Source organism: Nerophis lumbriciformis, linkage group LG24 (genome assembly GCF_033978685.3).
Source record: "Nerophis lumbriciformis linkage group LG24, RoL_Nlum_v2.1, whole genome shotgun sequence".
Taxonomy (NCBI): Eukaryota; Metazoa; Chordata; class Actinopteri; order Syngnathiformes; family Syngnathidae; genus Nerophis; species Nerophis lumbriciformis.
The window spans coordinates 15,820,210-15,830,000 of NC_084571.2; positions in this window are offsets into that span (position 1 = coordinate 15,820,210).

Sequence of the window (9,791 nt, forward strand, 5' to 3'; positions counted from 1 at the left end):
CTTTCAATGTTTGTCATATTTATTATTGCATCATAGTTATTATTGCATCATAATGTTCATGTTACCTCATGGAAAGCAGTGCTCCTTAATATGTTAAATTCATATAACACAGTCTGCTTATATTCATGTATTCACACAAAGACAGTCTGCTAATATTCATGTATTCACACAAAGACAGGCTGCTTATATTAATTTATTCACACAAAGACAGTCAGCATTTATTCATGTATTCACACAAAGACAGTTTGCTTGTATTCATGTATTCACACAGACAGTTGGCTTATATGCATGTATTCACACAATGACAGTCAGCATTTATTCATGTATTCACACAAAGACAGTTTCCTTGTATTTATGTATTCACACCAAGACATGCTGCTTGTATTCATGTATTCACACAAAGTCAGTTGGCTTATATTCATGTATTCACACAAAGACTGTTTGCTTTTAGTCATGTATTCACACAAAGACAATCTACTTATATTGATGTATTCACAAAAAGTCAGTTGGCTTATATCCGTGTAGTCACAAAAAGACAGTCTGCTTTTATTCATGTATTCACACAAAGACAATCTACTTAATTCATGTATTCACACAAAGACGATCTACTTATATTCATGTATTCACACAAAGACAGTCTGCTTATATATTCACACAAAGAAAGTCTGCTTTTATTCATGTATTCACACAAAGACAGTCTGCTTATATTGTGTTTCTGACAGTCTGCTTTCATTCATGTATTCACACAAAAACAGTCTGCTTATATTTATGTATTTACACAAAGACAGTCTGCTTATATGCCTGTATTCACACAAAGACAGTCTGTTTATATTCATGTATTCACACAAAGACAGTCTGCTTATATTCATGTATTCACACAAAGACAGTCTGCTTATATTTATGTATTCACACACAGACTGTCTGCTTATATTCATGTATATATGGGACGGCGTGGCGCGGTGTGAGAGTGGCCGTGCGCAACCCGAGGGTCCGTGGTTCAAGCCCCACCTAGTACCAACCTCGTCATGTCCGTTGTGTCCTGAGCAAGACACTTCACCCTTGCTCCTGATGGGTGCTGGTAGCGCCTTGCATGGCAGCTCCCTCCATCAGTGTGTGAATGTGTGTGTGAATGGGTAAATGTGGAAGTAGTGTCAAAGCGCTTTGAGTACCTTGAAGGTAGAAAAGCGCTATACAAGTATAACCCATTTATCATTATCATTTATTCACACAAAGACAGTCTGCTTGTATTCATGTATTCACACAAAGACAGTCTGCCTTCATTTGTGTATTCACACAAAGACAGTCTGCTTTAAATTCATGTAATCACACAAAGACAGTCTGCTTATATTAATGTATTCACAGAAACACAAATTGCTTATATTAATGTATTCACACAAAGACAGTCTGCTTATATTTGTGTATTCACACAAAGACAGTCTGCTTATATTCATGTATTCACACAAAGACAATCTGCTTATATTTATGTATTCACTCAAAGACAGTCTGCTTATATTCATGTATTCACACAAAGACAATCTGCTTATATTTATGTATTCACTCAAAGACAGTCTGCTTTTATTCATGTATTTACACGCAGACAGTCTGCTTGTATTAATGTATTCACAGAAACACAAATTGCTTATATTAACGTATTCACACAAAGACAGTCTGCTTATATATATGTATTCACACACAGACTGTATGCTTATATTCATGTATTCACACAAAGACAGTCTGTTTATATTCGTGTATTCACACAAAGACAGTCTGCTTTCATTCATGTAATCACACAAAGACAGTCTGCTTATATTAATGTATTCACAGAAACACAAATTGCTTATATTAACGTATTCACACAAAGACAGTCTGCTTATAGACAGACTGCTTCTATTTATGTATTTACACAAAGACCGTCTGCTTACCTTCATGTATTCACACAGACAGTCTGCTTATATTCATGTATTCAGTCAAAGACAATCTGCTTATATTTATTTATGTATTCACACAAAGATACTCTGCTTACCTTCATGTATTCACACAGACAGTCTGCTTATATTCATGTATTCACACAAAGACAATCTGCTTATATGTATTTATGTAGTCACACAAAGACAGTCTGCTTATATTGGTGTATTCACACAGACAGTCTGCTTTTATTCATGTATTCACACACAGTCTGCCTATATTTGTGTATTCGCACAAAGACAGTCTGCTTTAATTCATGTAATAACACAAAGACAGTCTGCTTATATTAATGTATTCACAGAAACACAAATTGCTTATATTAATGTATTCACACAAAGACAGTCTGCTTATATTCATGTATTCACACAAAGACAGTCTGCTTATCAGTGTTGGGACTAACGTGTTACAAAGGGGTGTGTCTGTGTTTACTAACAAGACATACTGGCGGAGCCGAAGTCGAGTTTCTTAACATGGAGATATTCTCGCTACTTTTCTTTTGTCGAGCACAAAGAAAAGAACATTTTAGTTAAATGTAAGTTGTGTCTTGGATCAAAGATCCCATCTACTGCCCAAAACAGCAATTCAAATATTCTGAAACAGCTACAAAAGCAACATGCGTTGACGAAGCTAGTAAAGAGAGACACAAACTCCGATGCCACTTCTCCTCCACCTAAGGATTTTAACGGAGGTACTGCTAGCCAGGACAACATTGATAGAGCCATTGCAGCGTATGTGCTAGAAGACATGCAGGCTATTTCTACAGTGGAGTCACCCGCTTTCAGGCAGCTAATTAGCATGATAGCGGGCGTCAAACAGCAAATGGCACGGAAAACATTTTCCACGTACCTGGACACAGTGGACAGTGAGTATATAAACATGGAAAGCGAGCAAAATAAAACACTCCAAACTCTGCCTCTGCTCATCATTCAGCACTGAAAGGACACACACTCTGTCAATTCTCTTATATACTGTTGCTCTTTCATTCTAGACTTCTTGAGTGTTTGATTATCACATCACTCTAAATGTATAGACTATAAAGTTCACAAACATAAAGAGGGATCCTAGTGGGCCAGGCCAATCTTTCCTTTTCTCTAAACTAAAACTGGGGAAATGTGTAGAGTGTTCTGGGCTTCACTGAAGACATGATTTTATTTCACAATTCCTTGAGAGAGAAAAAACGCCTGGTTAGGGGTGTGTATAGCAGTATGTGTGCTGTATATAATGACATGACATATAATCATGCCATGTGTGTCTTCCTTGGGTGAAGCCAGGTTTACAGCTATGTTGTGACATGTTGTTATTATGCGGATTGTTACTTATGTATGTTATGTTGCAGCTATTTAAAATAGTTTTGTCAATTTGTTCTGGCTCAATATAAATTGGCCCTTTGAAACATATCTTTGTCTTTGTGTGTTGTATGTAGAGCACATTGCTTAGCAGAGCTCAGTGATGCAAATGCATGTCAAGTTGATCAACAGATTGTATTATTCTCCAGTGCAATAACAGTACTGAAATGAAGGCTAAAAGGAACATTAATGGGAGCCTTAAAAAATGCTTTAAAAAAGAAGTAACTCAATAGTTACTTTTCACAGTAACGCATTACTTTTTGGTGTGAGTAACTGAGTTAGTAACTGAGTTACTTTGGAAATAAAGTTACTAGTAACTGTAACTAGTTACTGGTTTTCAGTAACTAACCCAACACTGCTGCTTATATTCATGTATTCACACAAAGACAGTCTGCTTATATTAACGTATTCACACAGTCTGCCTGCTTGTATAAATGTTTGCTAGTTAGATGGTGTAGTACGTGTGTTTCATTATAATGACAGAAGATAAAATATGTGGGCACTAATTGGCCCCCAAGCCTCACTTTGGGCCCCTGCTGTAAGGTACTGATCGAAGTGTGTGCGTGTGTGTGTGTGTGTGTGTGTGTGTGTGTGTGTGTGTGTGTGTGTGTGTGTGTGTGTGTGTGCGTGTGTGTGTTGTTTGTGCAAGGTACACTTCCTGTTGGCGACCTGGAAGTGGAGCACAAACAGAAAGCAGACACTTGCCTGCTAATTCCTTTCCTCTTGGAAGTGACACAAACAAACACACGTGCACAGAATCGGTGGGGGGGGGGCTGAGCAAACACGCGCATGCGCGCTGGGACGCAAACAACGTCTGCTGACCTCTCCGTGACTCCTGCACGTGTTGAATTATTCATGACACAAATGTGCGCCCTGACTTTTCCCAACTAACGAACTGAAACCACAATAAAATTCAAATAAAATCAGTCAGTTATCCATCCATCCATCCATTATATATATATATATATATATATATATATATATATATATATATATATATATATATATATATATATATATATATATATATATAAAATAATAATGATTCGGGGAATAAGCGGTAGAAAATGGATGGATGGATGGATGGATAACTTACAGATTTTATATATATATATATATATATATATATATATATATATATATATATATATATACCGGTATATATATATAAAACTTTCCTTTCTGTTAAATAAACTCCTAGAAAAAAATGTCTACTCTTGAAGAAAACGTTGCGGTCTCTTCTTAATTCTGCCTTTTGTTCGTTTGTGTGCACAATGTGTGACACATGTAACAAAACACTCCCTGCTCACTACACAAAACAAACACACACACACACACACACACTTCGCCAGGCACACACAACTCAACAACTCATCAGCATCTACACAACACATGCGACTTGCATTGTGGAAATATATATATATATATATATATATACATATATATATATATATATGTGTGTGTGTGTGTGTGTGTGTGTGTGTATGTGTGTGTGTGTGTGTGTATGTACAGGTATATATGGCAACATTGTAGGGTCTGTACTGTCGGGTGGAGCTGTTAATGTACATGCATGGGAAACAGATGACACACACACACACACACACACACACACACACACACACACACACACGCACACACAGTAAAAACAAAGGAAGTATACTAAAGGTGCTTCATGTCACGGCTTCGCTCATTTGTCCTGACAAAAAGGACGACACCTACATCCACTGACCTCTGTGTGCGTGTGTGTGTGTGTGTGTGTGTGTGTGTGTGTGTGTGTGCGTGCGTGCGTGCGTGCGTGCGTGCGTGCGTGCGTGCGTGCGTGCGTGCGTGCGTGCGTGTGTGTGTGTGTGTGTGTGTGTGATCATTAAGAGGAGGAAGTATAAAAATGAAAAAGGGGAGTTTTCACCTTCCTGTTGACTGAAACAACATTTCCTGAGTGACTCTTTCAACTCTTCTCGTTGTTGTTCACTAACTCTTTGACTGCTAAATCACCAAATATACACACAAAGTACCTTAATACTGTGATATATGTCGTATTTCATTGTGTAAATATTCATTTAAAATATTTCACATAATAAATACAAACAATGTAATTTTGCACTTGATTTTTTTTTTCCGCTTTGACGTATTTTTATATAAATTATTACAGGGATTATCAAAATGTAGTACAGCAAAGAATCAATTAAAGCACAGTGTTTTATTTTACCTATATTCAAACACAGTGTAACTGTTCAAACTGTGTGTAATGTTACAGTGGCCAAAAATATGAAATATACCTTTGCTTCGTTTTTAATAATTACTTAGGCCTACTACACTACTGTATTTTAATGTTGTCATTATGGTGGTACTTAATGAATACTTAAGCCTACTACACTACTGTGTTTTAATTTTGTCATTATGGTGGTACTTAATGAATACTTAGGCCTACTACACTACTGTATTTTAATGTTGTCATTATGGTGGTACTTAATGAATACTTAGGTCTACTACACTACTGTGTTTTAATGTTGTCATTATGGTGGTACTTAATGAATTCTTAGGCCTACTACACTATTGTGTTTTAATTTTGTCATTATGGTGGTACTTAATGAATACTTAGGTCTACTACACTACTGTATTTTAATTTTGTCATTATGGTGGTACTTAATGAATACTCAGGCCTACTACACTACTGTATTTTAATGTTGTCATTATGGTGGTACTTAATGAATTCTTAGGCCTACTACACTATTGTGTTTTAATTTTGTCATTATGGTGGTACTTAATGAATACTTAGGTCTACTACACTACTGTATTTTAATGTTGTCATTATTGTAGTACTTAATGAATACTTAGGCCTACTACACTACTGTGTTTTAATGTTGTCATTATGGTGGTACTTAATGAATACTTAGGTCTACTACACTACTGTATTTTAATGTTGTCATTATGGTGGTACTTAATGAATACTTAGGTCTACTACACTACTGTGTTTTAATGTTGTCATTATGGTGATACTTAATGAATACTTAGGCCTACTACACTATTGTGTTTTAATTTTGTCATTATGGTGGTACCTAATGAATACTATAGGTCTACTACACTACTGTATTTTAATTTTGTCATTATGGTGGTACTTAATGAATACTTTGGCCTACTACACTACTGTATTTTAATGTTGTCATTATGGTGGTACTTAATGAATACTTAGGTCTACTACACTACTGTATTTTAATGTTGTCATTATTGTGGTACTTAATGAATACTTAGGTCTACTACACTACTGTGTTTTAATGTTGTCATTATGGTGGTACTTAATGAATACTTAGGTCTACTACACTACTGTATTTTAATGTTGTCATTATGGTGGTACTTAATGAATACTTAGGTCTACTACATTACTGTATTTTAATGTTGTCATTGGTGAAACAAGTTGACAACTACAATATTAATACATTACGTCGTTAAAATATGTATTTGTAAAAGCTTTTTGAAAATGTACTCATATTATTTGTTTATAAATAGAGTCATGATTGTAAGGTGCAATGTGATATAGGTGACATTATTATTAATAATATAATTAATATAACACTACATTATGTCCCAGTTTGTCACTCTTTTTTTTTTTTGTCATTTTCTTAATAAATATTGGAATATTTGATTTCAAAACACCAATAAAAACGATCTGTGGGACACAAAATTTCCTCAAGCCACACTTTGAACACAATTTATTTCGTACATTTTGCTGGTGAAATTGTTTGCTGACATTCATGCATCATGATGAAAAGATGATTCAAATGAAATATTGTTAGGGAAAAAAGAATCTGCATAATACAAATATTAAAATCTGATTGTATTAATAGTTAAGTATATAAGAGCAGCTTTAGACAGGAAATAGTTAGTAAATATTATCTTTACACACACTCACTTAATAATAATAATAATAATGATAATAATAATGATAATAATAATAGTGATAATTATAATAATCATAATCATAATAATAGTAATATTAATAATAGTAATAATAGTAATAATAATAATAATAATAATTATTATTATTATTATTATTTTACATTGTGCAATCATGTATTATTTGTTAATTTCAATAATTGTTTTAAATCACTTTCAATGCATAATGTCTCATTGACTGAAATTAATTTGCTCTTTAGGAATATTTGACGTATTTTTGTTCATCAGATAAAAAAATACGCAGCCATTTTTTGTCGAACAACTGTTTTTTTCTTGCCCCATCATGAAAACAAGTCAGCAGATTTTACAGTAACATAAAACTAATAGCTTAGTCACTAGAATTGTACTGTGAAACACAACATTGGTGCTTTCATTTACAGCAATTCACTGTAGAAGAAAAAAGCTGGCGATTTTATTTTTTTTTATGGTAAAATCGATTTTTTTTTTTTTACCGTAAAAATCGACCCAAACATATTTTTACTGTACTGTAAAATTATTATGAATATATATAATAAAAATATTACAATAAAATATTGTAAAAGTTAAATAAATAAGATATGTGATGCAATATTACAGTAAGATGTTTTGCTGCTAGCTTAGCATGTTTTGATTAACACTTTGTTCATTAAAACACACACAAATTGAAATAATAATAATAATATTTTTTTCTCTCATTGGTAAAAAAAACAAACAACTTTGATAAACGTGCAATAAATTCTACTTTGAAGCCTGAAACTTGATCAGCGCCTCACCAAGGCCTTCTGGCAGCCTCGTGCACGCGTGCGTCCTCGTGACAAGATGGCCGTTCGAAGAAGAAAGCGAAAGTCGAACTTACTTTTGCGGCCTGACGCCTCCATCCCGCACCGGACCCGGGCTGGGCGCGGAGAGGCGCTGCGCGCGGGAACGGGGCCGTCTCTGCGCGGGCACGCAGGCTCCCTCCCGCGGCAGCACTTGACTGGCCCCTCCAGGACCATCCGTGGCCGTTAAAGCGTCACTCGCCGTCTCCCTGCGTGAAATATTTAGTGCGCGCCGACTCCCCCAAAACCATAAAAAGTCACTTTACGGCGCCCACGTGACCTGCGGCCAGCCAGTGAGGAGTGAGTTGGTGGAACGACAGCGGAGAGGTTCGGCCTTCGAAACACAACCAGCTGGCAGTTTCTTCCTTCGCGGCTACACCACCCAATACTAATTATTGCGTCATATCTAGATATGACGTCACAGCTGCAGACAATAATAATCAACTTATTTGTGCTATTATTTAGGTTTGGTTCACACACACTCATGCATTTTATTAACATTATATATCGAAAAGTTAGCATTTTCTTATTGTAACATACTCGTGTTAAATACCCCTCGCTACATCGCGGTCGGCTTACCTCCATGCATCGCGGTTATTGTAAAATATATTCTTTATGACTCCATAAAAAGTTTGACTGCATATGGAAGTTGTCATGCTAAATTGATGTTGGAGTGTATAAAGTGTTGTAGGAAGTGTTTATATATATGCGTGAGTGTGAGAGAGCTGCCTATAAAGATGTTAAATGCATATAATATTCATGGGACGGCGTGGCGCAATGGAAGAATGGCCGTGCGCGACCCGATGGTCCCTGGTTCAATCCCCACCTAGTACCAACCTCGTCATGTCCGTTGTGTCCTGAGCAAGACACTTCACCCTTGCTCCTGATGGGTACTGGTTAGCGCCTTGCATGGCAGCTCCCTCCATCAGTGTGTGTGAATGTGTGTGTGAATGGGTAAATGTGGAAGTAGTGTCAAAGCGCTTTGAGTACCTTGAAGGTAGAAAAGCGCTATACAAGTACAACCCATTTATCATTTACAAATCAAAATGTCATACTTCGGGAAATTCAATTACCACAAGGTCTGGAACTTAAATCCCGCGATAATCGAGGGAACATTATACATTTAAATATATACATAAATTACAAATATTTTATAAGTTGATTGGCAACACTAAATTGGCCCTAGTGTGTGGATGTGAGTGTGAATGTTGTCTGTCTACCTGTGTTGGCCCTGCGATGAGGTGGCGACTTGTCCAGGGTGTACCCCGCCTTCCGCCCGATTGTAGCTGAGATAGGCTCCAGCGCCCCCCGCGACCCCGAAGGGAATAAGCGGTAGAAAATGGATGGATGGATGTATGTAGATGTGTGTGTGTGTGTGTGTGTGTGTGTGTGTGTGTGTGTGTGTGTGTGTATATATATATATATATATATATATATATATATATATATATATATATATATATATATATATACACATAATTTTTGTAGTATATGGTTGCATGATATATCAGACCATAGGACCCCCCACCTAAATATTATATATATATATATATATATATATATATATATATATATATATATATATATATATATATATATATATATATATATATATATATATATATATATATTATCGGTATCGGTAATTAAAGAGTTGGACAATATCGGAATATCGGATATCGGCAAAAAGCCATTATCGGACATGCCTAATATATATATATATATATATATA